Source organism: Phascolarctos cinereus, unplaced genomic scaffold (assembly GCF_003287225.1).
Source record: "Phascolarctos cinereus isolate Bilbo 61053 unplaced genomic scaffold, phaCin_HiC Scaffold_4;HRSCAF=312, whole genome shotgun sequence".
Classification (NCBI taxonomy): domain Eukaryota; kingdom Metazoa; phylum Chordata; class Mammalia; order Diprotodontia; family Phascolarctidae; genus Phascolarctos; species Phascolarctos cinereus.
The window spans coordinates 499,184,214-499,198,161 of record NW_027555847.1 but is presented as its reverse complement, the minus strand read 5'-3'; positions in this window follow the sequence as shown (position 1 = coordinate 499,198,161).

Sequence of the window (13,948 nt, the reverse complement as noted above, 5' to 3'; positions counted from 1 at the left end):
GGAGAAGGAGAAGGAGAAGGAGAAGGAGAAGGAGAAGGAGAAGGAGAAGGAGAAGGAGAAGGAGAAGGAGAAGGAGAAGGGGCAGCTAGGTAGCACAATGGATAGAGCACCGGTCCTGGAGTCAGGAGGACCTGCATTTAAATACAGCCTCAGACACATAATACTCATTAGCTGTGTGAGCCTGGGCAAGTCACTTAACTCCAATTGCCTCCCAAAAAAAAAAAAGGAGGAGGAGGAGGAGGAGGAGGAGGAGGAGGAGGAGGAGGAGGAGGAGGAGGAGGAGGAGAGGAGGAGGAGGAGGAGGAGGAGGAGAAGGAGGAGGAGGAGGAGGAGGAGGAGGAGGAGGAGGAGGAGAAGAAGAAGAAGAAGAAGAAGAAGAAGAAGAAGAAGAAGAAGAAGAAGAAGAAGAGAGGAGGAGGAGGAGGAGGAGGAGGAGGAGAAGGAGGAGAAAGAGGAGGAGGAGGAGGAGGAGAAGAAGAAAAAGAAGAAGAAGAAGAAGAAGAAGAAGAAGAAGAAGAAGAAGAAGAAGAAGAAGAAGAAGAAGAAGAAGAAGAAGAAGAAGAAGAAGAAGAAATTGTCACAAGACGTAGTAGACAGATGTGAGAGATGAGTACTAGGGAGATGATGATAAGGAAGGCAGGGCAATGTTGTGGTGCTTGACAGATTATCCTTGCTGGGGTTGGCCATTGGGTTCCCTCACTAAAATTGATGTAGCTGAGACAAGAAACAGTTGGAATAACAGCAAGACAGCTGAAATTGAGAAAAGCACAGGCCATGAAAGCATTTGCTTTCTCCACTTGTCCATGACTTAGGGCCAGTTTCTATATCGTCATCTAAAGACTGCTCCAACTAGAATTGTGAGTTGAACATCAAGTTTTGAACTGTGTTGCACTGTCTGCATTCTTTTGCCCACTTGAAGGAGTTTTGAACTATGTGTCTCCCAGAACTCCTGAGTTTGAAGAAGCTGGGTTGCAATTTGGAGCTTCTAGGGAGAGAAGATATGCAGCTGCTTGGTAGATGTTTCCTTATACAGTTTATTGCTTTCATCATTCCTATGCTGAATAAATGTTGCAAATAATATAGAAGCGTGACTATTATACAGAGATAACCTTAATATGCCAAGGTCACATGTTGAAGGCTTAAGAAATAGAACAATTTCAAAAGGAAGGCTTACCAGATTTAAGGCTCAAGAACTTATTTTTGCTTAGGTAAAGACAAATATATATCAAGTTGGCACTGCCACACAAAAAGAAGTTGTTTTGTTGAGGTTGTTGAATTGTTTTCAGTTGTGTCTGGTTCTTTGTGACCCCATTTGGGGCAACTATGTGGCGCAGTTGATGGAGAACTGAGCCTGGAGTCACGAGAACCTGAGTTTAAATCTGGCCTCAGACACTTACCAGCTGTGTGACCCTGGGCAAGTCACTTAACCTTGTTTGTCTCAGTTTCCTCATCTGTAAAATGAGCAGGAGAAGGAAATGGCAAATCATTCCAATATCTTTGCCAAAAAAAACCCAAATGGGGTCACAAGGAGTCAGACAAGACTGAAATGACTGAACAATAACAACAAAGTTCATTCTGAGAGTATATGAAATTGGTAGGACTCAAACCAGATCTTTGATTCTAAAATAAGTTTTCTAGTGATCACTCCATGGTGACTCTATTCTCTATACTTCATTAATAGTATCAAAACACATTACATACATATGTGTGTGTACATTTATGGTGTTAGTCATTTTTCAATCATGTCTGGCTCTCTGTGACCCAGGTTTTCTTGGCAAAGATACTGGAGTGGTTTACCATTTCCTTATCCAGTTCATTTTACAGATGAGGAAACTGAGACCAACAGGGTTAAATGACTTGCCCAGGGTCACACAGCTAGTAAGTGTCTGAGGCTAGATTTGAACCCAGGAAAAGGAGTCTTCCTGACTCTAGGCTCAGTGCTTTATCCGCTGCATCACCTAGCTGCTCCACATTTATACATATGTGTGAATATATGCTTACATATAAGCCTTCTCTTCCTCACTGGAAATTAAAAGGAATCTGCCCAAAAGTCCTAGGTGAAAAGGGAAAAATCTACCTCTACCTTTAAAAACAGTGCGACCCACCAAAGCTCCTGGGTGTCACTCTGCCCATGTGTCCACCTGCAAAAAGAGATGCCTATTGCATATTTACTCTTTAGTGCCCACCAATGCCTGTGGAAAGAAATTTCAGGCACAGCCTGAATGCAGGTTTTGACACACATATCATGAGGATATATTTGTCTGGAGAAATTTTGGAAATATGGCTTAATCCTGAGGAGCAAACAAGGGAATCTTTATTCAACAGCTGTCATGTTGACTAAATAGGGACAAAAAAAATGTTTGGAGGTTAAATTGTGCCACCATAGCCTATATTAAACATGCTAAAAATTGTCCTCAGACTGATATTTCTTAATAACTGTGCTCATGTGTAACAAGTAGATATCATTATTTTTGTTACTTTGATGAATTTGTTCTTAGCCCATTATAGCAGTATGGGTCCTATTAGTCAAGTACCTGGTAAATACCTGTTGTTGAGATAAAAATCTGGTGGTTACATGACAGATGTCCAGAAGTCCCACTGCCTGAACTGACACTAACTGATAATGGATTCCTAGTTGTAAGGAATAAGCTTTAGGGAAAACATGATATGAGTAGGAATGAAGAAGGGCTATATGTGAGAGAAGTTATGAAGGGAGAATTGAGAGGGCTTAGTTGCATTGGATATGAGGGAAGAGGGAGAGGGAAGAGAAGTAAGATGACAACAACAACAACAACAACAAAAAGATAACTGCAAAGTTTCTGACCTAACTGACTAGGAGAATAATGGAGCCATTTGAAGATAAAAGGAAATCAGAAGGAAGATGAGCTGGTTTGATGAAATGATGAATCACAGAATTTCAGAACTAGAAGGGATCTCAGCCGAATCTGGTCACACATGTACTAGAACAAAAGTCCCTTTTACAACATCCAAAATAAGTGTTTATCCAGCCTTTTCCTGAAGACCTTCAGTGACAGAGAATCCACTACCTCCCAAAGCAATCCTATTCCACTTCTGGTTAGTTCTAATAGTACAGGAACAGCTAGGTTCCAAAGTCAGGAAGACCTGGGTTCAAATCCAGCCTCAGATCCTTACTAGCTGTGTGACCCTGGGCAAGTCACTTAACCCTGTTTGCCTCAGTTTCCTTATCTGTAAAGTGAACTGGAGAAGGAAATGGCAACCACTGCAGCACCTTTGCTAAAGAAAACCCCAAAAAGGGTCACAAATGACTGAAAAATAACTCAACAAAAATCAGAAGATTTTTACCTCAAAACTTAATTTGCCTCTCTGCAATTTCCACTCATTGCTCCTACATCTACTTTCTAGGGCCAAGGGAAACAAGTTTAATCATTTTTCCACAAATCCCTCTTCCATGTGACATCCCTTCAAATCCTTACAAACCACCATCATGTTCCCCCATCTTATCTTTTCTGTCCTTAGCCCCTTCAACTGATCTTCACATAACATAAACTCAAGCCCCTTCACAACCTTGATATCCCTCCTAAAATGTAGTACCCAGAACTGAATACAATGTTCCAGGTATGATCCGACCAGGGCAGGATATGGCTGGACTATCACCTCCTTATTCCTGTCTTCCCTATCTCTTTTATTTTACTTTAAAATATGTTGAATTTGAGATCGTTGCAGATCTTCCTAGCAGAAATCTCTCCACAGGCTGTACCATACAATATCATTAGTATTATTTAACAAGTAGACTCTAAAACACTCATTGAATGAACAAATCTATATTTTTTGATGACTTAGTGCCAGTATGGCAACACAAAGCATCTCACCTGTGCCTAGCTAGAACGCTTTGTGTTGTTAAGAAGAATTGTAGCACTGAGATGTTTGTATTGTTGTATTTGGATAGAAAATGTAGGTTTTCCACAAGCCATATTAGAGTTTTTGATCCAAAAAAAAAATACTTCACATGAGGCAGTAGATAATGGAGCCCTACCGTTACAATGCTAAATATCTTTGGTTTCTGCAACCCACCTAGAACCGACCATCCCCCAGTCACCCAGGACATCAATGTGCTATAAAAAGACAGATTGGGAAGCAGGAATTGGAAACTACCATCATGAATAGGGTTGTGAGAAATGAAACACAGGTGTCCAGCTACTAAGTGACGACAAGCACCATCCGTAGCGAATGGAAGGACAAGCTGGGATGGTGTTTTTGAAATGAACTCATTGTTCTCTGTTGTGGAGGCATTGCAGATGCACCTGAAAATGTTGATTTAAAGGGGCCAACGGTTTCTTGTTCTCCCAGACTGGAGCTTGCAGGATTGTCTTAATAGGATCTGTACTTTTTGTAGGTGGCACTTTTTAAAGGTTGGGAGGGATTTCCCTGTTATACTCATTATGGCAGGTTAAAAGTTTGGCCAGAGCGTGGCAAAAGGAGGTAATTTGTGAAGGAAATATTCATCAGGATGTCAAAAAGGAAAGGCTGCTACTATTCAGCTGCCCTTGGCTAAGCTGACACAAGCCTGATGACATTGTAGTTAGAGAGGAACTACATAGAAGGATCAATTAAAATTGCAAAGAAATTCAGAGAAATACTTATAGCACTCTCTCTCTCTCTCTCTCTCTCACACACACACACACACACACACATACATACCCCAATTTCACTACCACTGCTTTAGAGCTTTTGACTTAATAAATTATTTAATAAACTTCATTTTTATTAATAAATTTAGAGCTGTCAAATTTCAGATAGCCAGTGTTTCTTAAGCTCCCAAATCAGAAAGTCACCTAGAGTTACCAGGGTTCTTTCCAAGCCTTTCTCACAACCCCTTTCTCACAACCCCTGTCTTTCTTCCAGCCAACTATTGAGAAAGACACATTGTGAAGGATGGGGGTGAAAAGGTAGAGGGAAGGAAGGGTTCTCCTGAAGACTCTCCGAAGGATCACAGGGTCTCTTTGCTTTGACTGTTAGAGAGTGAATCCTAATTCCTGTAAAATGAACCAGAATTGATATTGGGTTTTTGAGAGAAGAGGAGGACCCAAAGCCACAACTCACAAAGCAGCTGGTGGAGGAGTTTGCTCACCCCACCATTCAGTGATAACGCACTTACCAAGCACCATAAAGGCTAAATTGGGGCTGGGCGATGCCATTTGCCTATCTGACCTTTCTGGAAAAACCCAGTGTTCTCTACCAAGCACAGAGCAGAAGGGAGGGGAAAATGGCACCAGCCAGCCAGCTCACCTTTGTTGCTCAGAAATTACATGTCATAGAACGGAGAGAGAAAAGGTTTTCTAAAAATTACTTTTATTACAACTTCTGTTGGTTCCTGTTTTACATTTTGCCCTATACTGAAATGGGTCAGTACTCTGTCAAGTTCACTTCCAGCTCTTATGACACAGGTGCTGGGGAGCTGGGCCAGAAAACACGGCAGGGGAAAATCCAATCACCAGCCTTGCCCCAGTCCCTCAACACAACCCTCACTGAGACCCAACCAGCTCTTTTCACAGAGGCCTTGGAGTTGGAAGGCGAGGGCAAATATTGGCTTTAAGGAAATTTAAAGTTGCATCTAATCAATCAGCCAATCAACGAGCATGTATTAAATACCTGCTATGCACCAGCCACTGTGTTAGGTTCTAGGGATCCACAGACAAAAATACCAAAGGGACTGGGGAGTCAATGTTGCATAAGACTGAATCTTACTATTTATTTTACCAACCGAGAAGATTTTGCTTTTTAAAAAATGTTTAGGTAAATCTTTGGGTGGTAGGAGGAAATCATATGGATTATTAATTCTGTTTTCATGTCTTTTGCATAAAGATAGGTGGTTAGGTTTTTTTTTTCACCCCACAGGTTCTACAAACATACACATATCACACATTAGCAATTTGCCTGAGCTCCTTTGCAAACGTTAATTCCTCTCTGTTAATGGAAATGCTTATGAGGGCATTGGTAGAACAGGAGCTTTTTGCTTTCCTATTTCCTCTAATTTTGTGTTGGCTTTGTGTTTTCTGAAATAAAAACTTAAAGAGTCAGTCATAAGCACAGTTGCAAATTAATTCATTTTGACCATTTTTTTTCTAAAGCAAATTAAGCTCTTGAATTGAAGGAAACATGAAGCACAATTTGGGATAAACACCACTCCCACAATGCTTTTCTTAAACCTGTAGGGCAAAGCCTCGCCTTGACTGTGCAAAACCTAACACTGTTCTAATGTGGCTACAGCTTCCCCTCTTTGTGTGGCTGATCTGTTCTCTTTCATCCACTCATAACGTTTTTGATCAGATATCTAAATGCTCTTAAGTAAAAATAAAGGCAATTTCAAACAGTTGGGGATAGAGATTCCAAATGCAGGTCTATAAAATGTAATGAGGTTTTGAATTGTAAAACTCTCAGTTGAGGGAAGAGTATTCTACAATGACTGTGATACTAAGGAAAAGATCTAAAGAGTAAACAGCTCAGATCCCTGAACGGACCTCAGAGGAATGAAAACCCATGTAAAAACTAGCAGGAGCTAGCAGAACAATATTAGAGTAAATAGACTGTACCGATTCCAAGAGATAAGATTGATGGAATCCAGTGTCGTACTAATATAGCCAACCCACATAGTTATATAAATAGGATACTAGAAGAAGGCGCCTGGCCACGAGGGCCAAAACTACAGGATATATCAAGCCGTTGAACAGAGCTTGTTTTGTGTGATGAACAAATCATTTATTTCTCTGAATAACCTTCCTAAAACCAGAGCCCCTTTGGCATATTGGGCACCTATAAAGGATAGTCTCAAGATTTTTTTTAAAACTAATAATTGCTAGCTCACGTCAAGGTAATACCGGGCTCATTTTCTTAGCTAGTAATGTTTGTAATCCAAAAATTAGTATGGAAAGTGACTTCCAGAATTGTTTTTAATGGGAGAGAATGTTGAATGGGAGTTCAGGTCTTTTTGAGTTATTATCTCTGCTGTGTGAGGCTGCCACCTGGCCTCCACAGTCATCCAAAGTAGCAAATGATTCCCAGAATGCTTAGGGAAAGCTGACATACTGAACTAATCTTTAATTTATTGATTTGCTACTTCACTGAAAAAAGTAGTATATCAATAAAAGGCTTTAGTTAAGAAGCTAAGGTCTAAGAAGCATAGTAAGAGTTTGCAAGAGTATATCAAGTGTTACAGAAAATAAAATCAAGAGCTTGTGGGAGAAAATTGACATCTGGGAAGGACACAAGAGTATCTGACAATCTGAACTTTCAGAAAATATAATCTGGAAACAGAGTCCAATTAAAGAAAACTTTGAAAAGTAAAAATAGGAAATCCCCAAATTATCCTATGATTTCCAAACATATCTGATGAAACCAGAAAGTAAAATAAAATAAATAGGAAAGACAGTGAAATTAAAATAATGCCTTATTGAGACGACAAAACTAGTCCCTGAATATATTTCAGCTGCTTCTTAATTTTGTAGTTAGGTGAACTAGGTTCAAGCCCTCACTCCAGCACTGTGTGGCTGTAGGCAAATGACTAACTTCTCTGAGACTCAGTTTCCTCCTCTGTAAAAGGTGGATACCAATACTGTCTGCATTACAGGATTGTTTTGAAGAAAGCCCTTTAAAATACTAAGGTGCTATATAGATGTTATCTTCCATTACAAAGAATTAAGACAATAGATATAGAGGGACTATTGAGGACAACTAGTCCAAACCCCTCATTTGACATTAAATGACTCACCCAAGGTCACACAGGTGACACTCAGTAAGTTGCAGAGCCAAGATTTGAACAACATTCCACAACTCCCTTGAGGACACCATGCTGCCTTGTAGTCTTTGCCTCTCCTCCTCACCACCACTACCACCACCTCTTCAGGTTCCTCTTGAATGCTGTCTTCCTCTATTAGACTGTAAGCTTCTTGAGGGCAGGAAGTGTCTTTCTTTTTTTATCTGTTTCCCCAGTATTTAACCCAGTGTGTGGCACAGAATAGGCACAATAAATGTTTATTGAATTGGACTCCAAATCAGGTACTTGTTTCTACTCTACCACATTTCCTCTCAATAATCTCTCCCCTACAACCTAATACATTTTGCCATTCAAGCCATTATGGACCCACAGAAGAGTTGTGTGCCTTTTCAATTCAATCCAACAAACACTACTTATGGAAGTGACTGTGCTCAATACTAGGGATGGAAAAATTATTAAGTATTACCACATGTATATAGAGAGTACTATGCTAGGCACAGGGAATACAAAGAAAGATCATCAGTTGTTCAGTCCTTTCAGTCATTCTGACTCTTTGTGAGCCCATTTGGGGTTTTCTTGACAAAGATACTAGAGCGGTTTTGCCATTTCCTCCTCCAGTTCATTTTATGGATGAGGAAAGTGAGGCAAACAGGGACAGGTGATCTGCCCAGGGTCACACAGCTAGTAAGCATCTGAGGCCAGGTTTGAACTGAAGAAGATGAGTCTTCTTGATTCCAGGCCCAGAACTTTATCCACTTGGCCACCAACCTTGCCCTTACAAAGAAAGATATGAGAGTCAAAAGAAGTACAAAGGATACCTCCAGGCAAAGTAAATGGAGTATTGGAGGTGATGGAGGGGAGGGAGACCAATTCCATTGGTGGTTCATGGAAGGCTTTGTGGAAAAAGTAGAGTCTAACCCAGACCTTGAAGGAAGGAAAGGGCATTAATTAAATTCAACAAGTACTTCTTAATTGGAAATTGAAGGAGTGCCCATCACTAGGGGATGGCTGAAGAAATTATGATATATGTATGTGATGGAATGATATTGTACTACAAGAACTGACAACAAGGATAGCTTTAGAAAAACCTGAGATGTGGATGAACTGATGCAAAGTAAAGTGAACAGAGCCAGGAAAATAATTTATACAATAACAACAATACCATCAAGAGAAACAACTTTGAAAGTCTTAGGAACTCTCCTCAGCACAATGGAACCAAACCATAGTTCTAGAAGACTCATGATGGAACATGCTATCCACCTTCAGATAGAGAGGTGATAGACTCAGCGTATAAATTGAAGCATATTGGGAGGGGGAAGGGGAGAGGCCTGCAGGGTGATGGCTAATACAAGAATACATTTTGCTTGACTAAAAATATTTGTAATGGGCTTTGCTTTTCTTGCTTTCCCAATAGGTGAATGTGGTCAAAGGGAATGAATTTGGAACTGAAAATCAAATTAAATTAAATTACTTTTTTAAAGTATTTCTTAAGTAAGTACAACGTGGCTAATTAGGAATACAAAGACAAAAATGAAAGGGTTACTGCCTTAAAGAAGCTCATAGTCTCCTAGACAGGAAAATAACATGTATGGAGATAAAGTCAAAATATATAGAAAGCAAATTAAAGTAATTTGGGATGGGCATTAACAATTGGAAGAATCAGGAAAGGACTCTTTTAGCCGGTAGTTACACTGAACCTTAAAGAGATCTGGGATTTCCAGAAGAGGTAAAGAGGGAGGGCATTCCAGGCCTGGAGGGGCAGATTGCACAGTCATAGAGATGGAATTGGAGTGTTATATATAGGCACTAGTGAGTCAGCCAGTTTGGCTATAATGTAGATTAAGTGAAGGGGAGCGACATGTAATTAGCATGGGAAGATAATTTTTTTAAATGAGGTTATGAAGTTCTTTATATGCCAAACAGAGAAAAAATGAGACATGGCATGAATCAAGCCATGGAGCTGGGAAAAGGAAGAATGAAGAAAGGGAACAAAAAGCATCCCAATTTGGCTAAAGCATAGACTATATGGACAGAAGGTATTGTTTGTTGATAGATTTAACCCTTCTCAACAATACAAGGATCCAAGACATCTCCAAAGGCCTCATGATGCAAATGCTATCCACACCCAAAGAAAGAACTATGGAGTTTGAATGCAGATCAAAGCATACTATTTGCTGTTTTTCCTTCTGTTTTGTTGTGTTTCCTCTTTCTGGTGGTTCCTCCTATCGGTTCTAATTCTTCCTTACAACATCATTAATGCAAAAATAAGTTTAATAGGAATGTATATGTATAGCCTATATCAGATTGCACATCATCTTGGGGACGGAGGAGGGGAGAGAGGGGGAGAAAAATCTTAAACTCAAAAGCTTATGGAAGTGATTGTTGATAAATCAAAATAAATTAATTTTAAAAAATTAAAATTTAAAAAAACTAAAAAATTTTTAAAAGGTTGTTGTTTGTCCTTCATTCTCAAAGAGGACTATGACGTCAGGAAGTGATGCCATGACTTGCAAGTGAATTAGATTTAAGTGAGGAGGGCTGTGCAAAGTCACCAGCCTCGCTTTTTCCTCTGGAGCCATCTGAGTCCAGTGGCAAGATATAGATCAGAATGACTGAAGATGGCCCTCACATGGATAGAGAGTAATATATGAAAAGACTAGACAAGAAGGTCAGAATCAAATTGTAAAGGACTTTGAATGTCAAGATCAGGAGTGAATACTTTATTTGGGAGGCAGTGGAGAATTACTGATTTTTCTTTTGTATATGGGAGTAACAGAATCATAGTGACATATCAGGAAGATTTTTTGGGTAGCACTGTGTACAGATAAATTAATGAGGGGAGAGATTAGAGATAGGAAGACCATTTAAAGGGTAATTATTGGCATCAAACTGAAAAGAGACTAAAGGAAATATAGAAACATAAACTGACAAGCCCAAATCCAGAAAACACTAGACTTATCATTGGAATTCACAAATACTACTGTTAATGGAGAAAAAAGAATGCTGTTTGTTTTGTATGAATGATTTAACTGTGGATACCACAAAACCTAATAAATGCTTGAAAGCACACATACAAAATATACTAACAAGAAAAGATAATCTTTGCAGATTTTTCAGCCTTCTTTCATATTATTCCCTCTCACTAGAATATTAGCTGATTCCTGAACTTGGCATTGCATCTTCAACCTCTGTTCTTATGTACAAACCATTCCACATGCCTGAAATGTGCTCCCTCTTCATCTCCACTTTCCTGCATCCTGATCTTGCTTCAAGTTGCACTTCAGGGGCCACCTTCTCTATAAAGCCTTCCCCATCTGTGCAATTGTTAGTACTCTCTAGCTCTTCAAATTATCTTTAATTTACTTATCTCTGTATATTTTGTACAACACCACCCCTGCTCCCCAAGTTGGATATAAGCTCCCTCGAGAGCAGTGTCTATTTCATTATTTCTCCATCCCTAGTACTGAGCACAGTCACTTAAATATAGTTGTCCTTTATTGAAGTAAGCCCATATTGAAAAGAATTGAATTGAAATGAATCTAGGACCTGAACGAAGGTGGTGACAATAGGAATTCAAAGGAAGGGAGAAATCTGAGAAAGGTCATGAAGGAAGAAACAAGAGGAATTCTTGCCTGATTGGATGCCAAGAGGCAAGGAAGAGGAAGGAGTTAAATTTGACCCAGAGGTTTTAAGCCTGGATGACTAGAGTAATAATGACACCATTAACAGAAATAGGGTAGTCAGAAAGACGAGAGTATGGGAAGGGGGAAATGATTACAGTTTCCAACAGATTAAATTTGAGGTATAGTGTGGAATATCCAGGGGAAAAATGTCTGGCAGGTAGGAAGAAATGTGGGATTGGAGCTTGATAAAGAGGCTGGAACCAGAGAGATCCATTTGGGAGACATCTGAATAAAAATGATAGTTGAAACCATAGGAATAGAGGAAATTACCAAGGGATAATGTAAAGAGAAAAAAAGCAAAAGGATGAAAAGAAAACCTTGGAAAATGCCCATATTTGTGGGGTAGGAGGATAAAGACGAGCCAATAAAGGAGGCAGAAATAGAATGGTCTGAGAAGTCAGAGAAAAAAAGGATAATATAATGTCACAGATCCTGGGGGAGGGAGTTTTAAAAGGGTATATAGTCAATCAATCAATAATCACATATTAGGAGCCTATGCTGTGTCAGGCAAGGGACTAGGCACCAGGGATACTGACAAAAATGAGACAGCCCTGCCTTCAGGGGACTTCCATTCTATTGGGGGAGACAACATGTACACATATAATGATATACAAAACACCTTCAAAATACATTCAAGGTAGTTCGAGGGAGAGACACTAACCTCTGGGATGATCAAGAAAGACATCATGGTGTATCCAGACCGAGCTGCCAGAGAACTAGTGATTCTTTTTGGTTTTTTGTTTTGTTTTTTGGTTAGGCAGTAGGGTTAAGTGACTTGCCCAGGGTCAGATTTGAGGTCACATTTGAACTCAGGTCATCCTGAATCCAGGGCCAGCGCTCTATCCACTGCGCCACCTAGCTGCCCCAGAACTAGTGATTCTTAAAGGAAGTATATTATGTGCATGAGGGAAAAACCTGTGCAAAATCACAGAGAAAAGAGATAGAACACCATGTGTGGGGAACAGCAAGGCCAGAAAACGATATCAGAACATCAAGGAGAAGAAATACTGAGGAAAGGTAAATGGATTTGGAATTTAGGTGGTCAGTGCTGACCTTTGAGAGAGAAATTTCAGTAGAATGGTGGAGACAGAATCTAGATTACAAGAAATTAAGGAGTGGGTGGTAAAGAAATGGAGGTAACAAGAGTAGACTATTCTTTTAAATTTGGTGGTGAAAGGAAGGAGAAAAATAGGGTGATTGATACAGTAGTCTAACCCTAAATGAAAATTTTATTTTCAACAGTAAAATCCCAAAGCTAATCTTACATTATCCACTCAAGTAAGAACAATGTGAACACCACCCACAGTCTCTTAGGCCCAGCCTACACATTTTGGAGAGAATCCAACAGAATCCATGTAATAACCTACAGCATGTTAACTTCTGTTTGTAATCTCACAGTGACTGTAAAATGTCCATCTATTGCTTTAGCCATGTGGGAGTTGGGTGGTTACATTTGCCTGAGGTTGCATTTGTTTGTTTTTCCTAAACTTCTTTTCCTATATGAAATATTTTGTTATTGCTAATTAGGAAAATTTGTCAGTCAAGTTATTGTCCGTCTCAGAAATCTGCTTTCTCTTAGTTATCCAAGCAAAAGCTTATTTTTCAATGAAGAGAAAGAAACACTCTATGATTGGAAATTCCAAATTCAATAAAGTAAATCCAAAGCACTATCACTTAGCTCTTTGGGAGTCATAATCTTTCATTAGGACAATGCTATAAGAAAATTGGAAAGTTATTTAAATAATGTTGGGATATCATTTGTTCATTCAACAAACATTATTAAATATCTTTTATATGCCAAGCCATGTGCCAGGTAGTGGGAAAGATGACAAAGTTTAGATAAGATCTTGTCCCTGCTCTCAATGAGCTTATAGTCTATTGGGGTGAAAAGATCCCTAACACAGGTAGCTATAATTCACATTCATGATTAATTCAGAACTCAAAATTGATTATCTGTCTATCCTTGATATGCCTTCAGCACTATCCTCAGATTGCATTCCTTTACCAGTTATTCATAAGTATTAGAACAACTTAGTATTGTCCTCATATCTTATCATGACACAGAAACAAAGTTAAAGATAGCTAGTTATGGGCACTGAAACATCCAAAAAAAGGTCCTACAGAATGAGTGTTTCAGCATCCGAAATAGAAAGAGAAAGAGGGGGGAGGTAAAAAATCATCAAAGCCCAATAGTAGTCAAAGAAATTGGTTTTGAATTGCCCAAAAATGCACAGTATTAGCTTTTTTTCTTAATCTCTCCTTTCTCTCCATCTCTTTCTCTGTCTCCCCTTTCTCTCTCTCTCTCTCTCTCTCTCTCTCTCTCTCTCTCTCTCTCTCTCTCTGTCTCTCTCTCTCTCTCCAATTTGAAAAGGAAAAAGCTCTCCAGTTTTCTCTCCATTAAAGTCAGGAGTTTTAGTAAGGAATACTCTTACTATATCCCATTCCTGCTAAATCTATGTAGAAACACACTGTTCTCCTCCCCCAAAATTCTTTCCTTTTCATTGTTATCTAA